The sequence below is a fragment of the Lygodium microphyllum genome, unplaced genomic scaffold (genome assembly GCF_053477565.2).
Source record: "Lygodium microphyllum isolate KBCC unplaced genomic scaffold, Lygodium_microphyllum_v1.1.10 scaffold_179, whole genome shotgun sequence".
Classification (NCBI taxonomy): domain Eukaryota; kingdom Viridiplantae; phylum Streptophyta; class Polypodiopsida; order Schizaeales; family Lygodiaceae; genus Lygodium; species Lygodium microphyllum.
This window is the reverse complement of record NW_028229662.1, coordinates 82,548-91,410: the sequence shown is the minus strand read 5'-3', so window position 1 is coordinate 91,410 and position 8,863 is coordinate 82,548. Positions and strand designations below refer to the sequence as shown.

Here is an 8,863-nt window from a genome sequence, read left to right as displayed (position 1 = left end):
CACAAGATACTTACAGGTCAAAACAGGTCTCCTACAGGTGTAGACAGGGCGATGGACTGCACAGTACATCAGTACTTTTCTTGTCACAGAATATTTTGTATAAAATCTAGGAGTGCATGCTTCTGCTCAGTTCGAAGAGAGCATCCTTGGCTCCAATTTGAACAAAAAATTAGGTCAATCGGAGCTTCCTAGCTCAAGTTATGGGAAAAATAGTGACAGGTGGTCTAACGGGACTGCACTTAACCATGGCAGGGAGGAATAAGGGAAAAACTAAGGCAAATAATGAACTTCAACAAAAAATAAGGGATGCACATGTCTCAAGGGCTGAAAATAACACTGAGGTGGAAGATGAAGATTATTCTCATGACATGGACAGCCTCAGTGCACTCACTAACACCCTCAATTCGCATGAGACAAGGCATGCTGAGAGGCATAGAGAATTGATGGAAGGCATTGGTCAAATGAAGACTACTATGGACACCCTTGCTTCCTAGATCACTAAGTGGATGGAATTCCAAATGAAAGGGAAGGAACATGATGATCGATCGGGTATGCATGCTAAACGAGTGACGGGTCCACTAGTGAATATAGCAAATATGAACTCTCAAGGCATTTTGGGTAGAGTGGGCATCCCTAACAACACTTTTGAATAGGGAGAGCCTTCACATAGACATGAGGAGTCCATGAACAATGCAATTAGGGGAAATTTTCAGTCATCACAAGGACCCATCCCATCTATGCAAGTTCAGCCATCTTTTGGCAGAAATTTCTCTAACAATGGTTCATTTTTGGGTAGCCACATGGATCAGCCTCAGTTTGGATATGTGGGACAACCACCTAATCATGAAAGAGAGCTGAGAGACAAGATTATCTTCTCAAAATTCAATGGTTAGTCATCATCCCCAGTTGAACTTGAAGAGTGGCTCTCCAAGCTTGAGGATTATTTTGACATCTTGCCCCATAATGATGACCAAAAGATCTATTTTGCAACAATCCACTTGGAAGGATTTGCACATACATGGTGGAGGTACATTAAAAGAGAAAATCAGCATGTGAACTCATGGGAAGCATTCAAGGCACTCATAGTGCAAGTATTTGTCTCACCGGTGGAGAAAGAAAAGCTTACCCGCCGATGATATAGCCTTGAACAGCGTGGTCTTGCTATTAGAGAATACACAAATCAGTTCCTCAACCTTACAATGTATGTTGAGTCGATTAGTGACGATGCCAAGTTACACAAGTATGTGTATGGGTTGGATCCCCAAATCTTGGCTAATGTTTCAACTCAAAACCCATCAGATTTGTTCAAAGATATTGAATGGGCTGAGAGGTACTCTCGCAAGTACCGCCAAGATGCTTCATTTCAGCATGGACAACAAAGAGGGGCATCTCAGCCAGTGTTTGGGCAGCAAAGTGGACACATGTAGCCATATTTTGAACAAAAAAAAGGTGCTATAAGGCCGGAGTAGTTTGGGGCCAGTTATGGTGTTGGTAACATGCCACTTAGCACTCCAAAAATCCCCACATACCCCACTTTCAATGCCTCAAGACCACAAGGCAATTCAAGGACAGTAAACATCCCAAGAATGGATAATAGGCAAGGGGACAACAGAAATAAAAATGCTTCAGCCTTTGGTAGTCCAAAGTCCATTCCCATGGATTTGTATAAAGAAAGAAAGGAAAAAGGGCTTTGTTTCAAGTGTGGCGAGAAGTATACAACTGATCATGCCTCAAAATGTGCTTTTAGAAATGCTAAGGTACGGATTCATAGCATGTTGGTATTTGAGGACTCTGAGGAGGACCCTGAGGATACACATGCTTTTATGATGACTATTGAAACAGATGATGCTGATGAAGAGTTTCGTCAAGAAGAGTTCTTTGACCCTGTTGGCTCTTTTCCTTTTGACCCCAGTGGCCATTTATTATGAGATATGGGTAGAAAGATCAAACCACATGGTGAATAACATGCTGCCACTGCTTATACCATATCAACGAATGCTTGGATAGGATGCAAACGCCCTAATACATTGCGTATTAAGGGCCAAATTCATGGGAAGGATGTGTTTATACTCGTGGATAGTGGTAGCACTCATAGTTTCATTAATAGAGCAGTCATGGACACGCTAAAGCGTTTTCCTACTAATTTACAGCAGCCATTGAAGGTGCAAGTTGCCAATGGGGGTGAAGAATTTAGCACACAAGTATGCCCCGCTGTTCATATTCAACTTACTGAAAATTTTGGATAGCAATTGGATTTAGTTGCATTGGAAATGGGGCCTATAGATATTGTCTTGGGTTGTGATTGGTTGAAAACTTTGGGCACTGTAACCATGGAATTTTCCTTACTATATATGGAGCTTGTCAGTGCGGGACAACTCATTCACTTGCAGGGAATGCAAAATGATAGTGAATTTCAGCTCATTACCAGTAAACAACTCAAGAAAGAGTTCAAGGAGGAACAGTCCCAAATCTTTATATTGGAGTTAAATAAAGAAAATTCACACCAGTCCACTAAAACAACAAAGAATTCAGCATTGAAAACTCTTTTAGAAGCGTACAAGGACCTCTTCCAAGTACCTACAGCACTACCCCCTAATAGGGTGGTTGATCATCCCATAGATTTGGAGCCTCAATCAAAGCTTGTGAACAAGACACCTTACAGATTGTCTAGGTGTGAAAGAGAAGAAGTTGCAAAACAAGTCAAAGAATTACTGGACATGGGATTCATTGAGCCCAATTCTTCACCATATGCTTCCCCTGTGTTATTGGTAAAAAAGAAGGATGGATCTTTCAGGATGTGCATAGACTACATGGATCTTAATGAGATCACCGTGAAGAGCAGGTACCCTATTCCATGCATAGATGACTTGCTCGATGAACTCAAGGGGGATAAGTACTTTACGATAGATTTGAGGTCAGGCTATCACCAAATCCGCATGAGGGCAGGGGATGAGGTCAAAACAGCATTTCGGACTAATCGAGGGACTTTATCATTTCTTGGTCATGCCTTTTGGGTTAACTAATGCACCGGCCACCTTTCAGAGCTTAATGAACAAAATACTTCAGCCCTTTCTTTTCAGATTTGTGTTGGTCTTCTTTGATGACATCCTCATCTATAGTAGATCACTGAAGGATCACCTTTGGCACATGAGGCAGGTATTTGATGTATTGAGGCAGCATAGACTCTTTGCCAAGGAGACAAAATGTTATTTCATGTAGATGGAGATGGAATACTTGGGGCACATTTTTAGTGAAGATGGAATTAGAGCTGATCCTAAGAAAGTGTGGTGTATAAAAGACTAGCCCACACTTGCAAATACCACTTCACTTCGAGGATTTCTTGGTCTCTCATCATTTTATCACAAATTGATTAGGCATTATGCCAGTATTGCAGCTCCCTTCATGGATAGGCTTAAGAAAGAGGTCTTTTTCTAGGATGCCATAGCTGATAAGAGCTTTAATCAGCTCAAAGAATTGCTTACCTTGGTGCCCATCTTGGTTTGCCCAGATTTTTTGAAAGAATTCACCATTCAGTATGATGCCAGTGGCAGAGGCATAGGGACTATATTGTTACAATAGCATGGGGTTATAGCATTTGAGAGCCGCAAACTTGCTAAAAATGAGATGACCATGAATGTATATGACCAAGAAATGCTGGCTATACTTCATGTCATTAAGAAATGGCACCACTACTTGTATGGCAGCAGATTTAGGGTCAAGAGCGACCATAGGGTCCTCAAATACTTCCTCTATCAGTCTAATCTTACCCCAAACAATGCAAATGGGTAGCTACATTGCAAAACTATGACTTTGACATTACACATACACGGGGAAAAGACAATGTAGTTACTGATTCATTATCTAGAATGTGGGCTTGTAAAGTTTCAACCATCATGGAACTTCATAGTGATTGGATAGAAGAGCTTCAGGAGGCCTATTTGTTAGACGCTGATTTTAGCCACATTTTCGAGAAATTACAGCAAGGGCATGTAGAACACTACAAGGGTACACACATATAGCGATGCTAAATAGCGACGTTTTTTTTTCGGCGTCGCTATTTACGTCGCTAATCCTCGAAATATTTTAAGTCAAAAAATGCGTCGGTATTAGCATCGCTATCTGTGTCGCTAAAACGTTGTTATTAGTGTCGCTATTTAGTAATAGCGACGACTTACTCTGGTAACATTTCGCAGAAACCCGAATGTTTCTTTCAAACGCGCATGTGAACTGCAGAAGCAAGGCGAAGGCGGAGAGAAAGAGAAAGGGAGGTGAGCAAGAGAGGGAGGTGAGCAAGGGAGGTGAGCAAGGAAGCAAGCCGCGAGCCACACGTGAGGAGAGGAGCGTCGCCCGCATGAAGAGGTCGTGGAAGAAGAAGAGAGCACGACGGTATGCCCTATTTTGGTTTCTTTACAATCTTTGTTTTTCTTTGCAATGTAGGTTAGAACGTGTTGGTTTCTCTTCGATCTTTGTGTTGCTTTGTGTTCCTTTGCAATGTAGGTTAGGAAGTGTTGAAAGAGAGAGAAATGGAAGTGAGTGTTTTCAAATTTTTTCTTGTGTTGGTTTTTATTCTTTGCAATGTAGGTTAGAAAGTGTTGGTTTTTCTTCAATCTTTGTGTTGCTTTAATTTGCAATGTAGGTTAGGAAGTGTTGAAAGAGAGAAATGGAAGAGAGTGTTTTTATATTTTTTCTTTTGTTGGTTCTCTTCAATCTTTGCAATGTATATAGGGTAGGAAGTGTTGAAAGAAAGAGAAATGGAAAGGAGTGTGAAGGGGGATGCTTGTTTTGCTTGATTATAATTTTAGAGAGAGAGTGAGAGAGATAGAGATGTAGAGAAAGAGATAGGTTCAAGTATAGTTGGCATGGTAGTGTATCAGGCAAACCATTGATTGAGGCTCTACCTCCACCCCCACCCATAATTGAAATCACTCCCCCATTTAGGCAACTACAATAGAATGTAATAGCAAAATTGAGCTAGAGGATAGGCTACATAGACACTAGAAACACACTTTGCAACCCTTTTTTAAGGAAGATTGTAAGAACTAAAAATTCTTGGAGTCAAATGAATAGTGACTTTGGAGGTAGAATGAGAGAACATAGTAGAGAAAATGCCAAGAATAGAAGGTTCATCCACCTCCATGCCTCTTCTCATCCAAGGTCCCTTTACAGGGTCAGGGCCATGTCGATACATTGCAATCCGCAGATCTCTTGCATCCAGTAAGATGGGTTTGTCCGTGCTCTATACAAATGCCATCTAAGATAACTAACTATCTCATAGAAGGTGATAACTCTCAACCCCCTTCTATGGGTGAGAATGCTGGAGACATGGACAATCCTCCTACTTTTTTGGAGCCTGAGTTAGAGGACATGATCGAATCATTGCTTCCGACGGACTCGAAATCCCAAGATCCTTTAATTGCGGAGGCTGTCATTCCATTGTATGATGGGAGTCGGGTATCCCGTTTGAAGACACTTCTTGCATTTTTGAGCATACAAACAAAGTATGGATGGAGCGATACGAGTGTGACAGAGCTATTCAGGTATACTATGATGTGTATGATTCTTTATTGAAAGCCATTAAAATGTGCTATGTAGTACTCTAATAACGTGCTTCATTGCAATTTGTAGAACGTTGAAATCTTACATTTTGCCTACCCAAAATACAATGCTTGAGTCTCGTGATGATGCAAGACAAGTGCTGCGAAAGCTAGGCATGGATTATAATTGTATTCATGCTTGCCCCAATGATTGTATTCTCTTCCGAGAGAGTTTGAATTGTTCGCCACATGTCCCAAGTGTGGTGCGGATAGGTATCGAAATGACTTGCAAGGACAGACTGTTCCATAGAAGTTTTTGAGGCACTTTCTGCTGATACCATGTGTTCGTCATATTTTTCGAACCAAGAGTTTTGTAAAGTTGACTACATGGCATGCGGAAAATCAATCCACTGATGGTGTACAACGTACACCAGCTGACTCAGAAGCATGGCATCACATTGACGATACTTTCCCTGACTTTGCAAAGGAGATGAGGAATCTACGATTCGGTTTTGCCATGGATGGGGTAAATCCTTTTGGTTTACGTTTCACCTCCTATAGTGTATGGCCCGTGGTCCTTGTTAACTACAATATACCGCCATGGCTTTCCACCAAGAAAGGACACCTTTTGCTTAGCTTGCTTGTGCCTAGATGATACAAAGTCAAGAATATGGATGTCTACCTCTCTCCACTGATTGATGAGCTAAAGGAGTTGTGGGAGGGAATTGTAGTGGAGGACATGAGCAAACATATTGGTAGGCGATCCGCAACTATAAGGGCAATTCTTACGTGGACCATGCATGACTTTCCAGGTTATGGAGAATGCTATGGTAAAGCGTGTTTTCTTATTTTGCTAGTTTTCTTTGAGCAATGTTGGTGTTATGACATGCCTCATTGTACATGTGTGTTTTGCAGGGCTAGTCATGTCAGGTTACCATGCATGTCCTCTGTGTGGACCAAGGTTGGATTCTCGTATGTCAAAATCTATGAAGAAGATGGTATTTGAGGGACATCGAGCTTTTTTGCCAGAGGGTCATGTCATGAGAGAAGGATTTCTTGGTCGCCCTCCTGCGAGAATGAACGTACTGAGCTGGTTTGATTGCAGGATGGTGGACCAAGACTCGCTTCCCCGTGGAATGCGACGCTTCTCAATTTTCTATGAGTTGACTTATTGGGAAAAATTGAAAATTAACCACCTTTTAGATCCCATGCACATTTTTAAGAATGTGGGTAGCTTGCTATGGGATCACCTCACTGGGCAGCGAGACACACTAGGAGTGACGATGGATTTGAAAGCAGTGGGAAAGATGGAACCATATTGGCCTGTAAGTGGCGTCGACAGTTGAGTGCAATTGCCGCGTGATCCTTGGGTTTATTTTGGCAATGAAGTGCACCGAGTAAAGGAAAACATCAAGTCCTTTCGCACGCCGACTGGCCTAATGCATTCTCTCAAGATAGCATTCACAAAGGATGACCAACTGACAGGACTCAAATCCCATGATTGGCATAAGATGTGTCAGGTATGTATGGTATGAGGCTACGTATGGCATGATTCTACATATTAGATTTCAGAATCTCTGTTTGTTTATACACAATATTAACTACATGGTTCTCACAGTTTGTATTGCCAATCGCAATCGCGGGGTCTCTGGCATCAGAGGTACGGACAACCATTTACAAATTGTCCGAGTTGGTTCAATTTGTCTCCCAAAAAGAGATTCACACATCATCGATTGAATCCGCGAAATGCATGGCAGTAGAGACTGCTTGTCTTTTGGAGAAGTATCTTCCCACTAGCATGCTCACGATACAAACCCATCTTCTAGTGCATATTATAGATGAATTGCAGGTTGTAGGTTCAGTCCATAGTCGATGGATATTTTTCCTTGAACGGTTCATGAAGACCTTAAAGGGATTTGTGCGACAACGGACTCGTCTTGAGGGTAGCATGGCTGAAGGTTGGTTAGTGTCGGAGGCCTTGGTGTATATTTCTGAGTGGTTGTCCACTGTGGACCAGGACAAAGGCTTGATATGGTCACTTAAGGAGGATGATCGTCTCAATGGAGATGTCCTAGTGGGAAACACAATAGAGAAGAAGATGGACGCATCCATGGAGTCCAAGGTGAACCGATTTTGTATGCCGCATAGCGCTACGATGGAGGAGTGGCTGCAACGGTATAAGGATGCTTGAACTGAGCGTGAGTCTGCAAGATCTGACTTTCGGTAGAGTATGTGGCAACGGCCCATTTGATATCCGAAGGGCTTAGAGGAGATGCCTCTACTCATGTCCACTAGATGGCTACATGAGGCCCTAACCAAAGCATCTCAAGATGGAGAAACAATTATTGAAGAAGAGTGGGACTTCTCACGTGGATGCAATCCCAAGGTATGCAATCCCAAGAAATTACAATCTATACTGCAAATTGCAACTAATATACTTGTTTTTCTCCCGGTATAAGGTCCATAGTGTAGCATGGTCACGTGGACGACATTTTAGAGTAGACCACATCGACAAGTTACGCTCGACAATGGACTGTGGAGTGATGGCAATGTTTGAGCAGGAAAGCCAATGACATGCCACAGATCCAAATCGTGTCGTTGCAGAGATGGAGTATTTCGGATGTTTACAGAGTATCCTTGCAGCGGACTATCGAAGTTTCTCCGTGACCATATTTGATGTGCAATGGTTCAAGGTTACTCTCGAAGGAGCAGGTGCAACTGTTCGGTGAGGACCAAGTGGCTTTGTTAAGATTGACTCAACGAAGAAGTGGACTGATTTGAGTGATACATTTGTTTTGCCAAATCACTGTGAGCAAGTAAGAGTCCCTAATACTTTACGCGCTTTAGCAATCTCAAAGTAAACTTTTATTCTAATCGTAATATGGATCAGGTTGTCTTTTTCCCTAATCCGCAACAACCTCAATGGTGGTATGTCATTCCCATGACATCTAGGAGTATCCCCGTGTTTGCCAGAACCCCTGTACCGATCGTAGAAGAGACACCTTTAATAGTAGCAATGACAAAAGGCATACAAGAAACTAGGATGAACTGCCTGGAGGACCAAGACATCTCACCTATGGAGATAGAGGGGATAGAGGATGGGTTTTTTGAAAATGAAGCAGAGTCCTCATTTTGTGGAGAATTTTGTATAGATCTCGTGGTGTATACTTAGCTATTTCAAGATGAGATTTTGGAACCCTAAACAAAAGTGACTCGATCAAAACGTTCCTCCCACTACAGCAATGCCACTTTTTACAAATCGGTTAGGACAGTTTGTATGTTTTTGCAGTATGGTGTTTTGTATTATCTAATTTTTTTTATTATTTTAA

The 8,863-nt window shown here is 42.0% G+C and overlaps 1 pseudogene; it reads left to right on the top strand.

Annotated features, from left to right (window-relative positions):
* Positions 1-6,204: 6,204 nt before the first annotated feature.
* On the top strand, positions 6,205-7,725 carry LOC148008342 (uncharacterized; annotated as a pseudogene).
* The last annotated feature ends 1,138 nt before the right edge of the window (positions 7,726-8,863 follow it).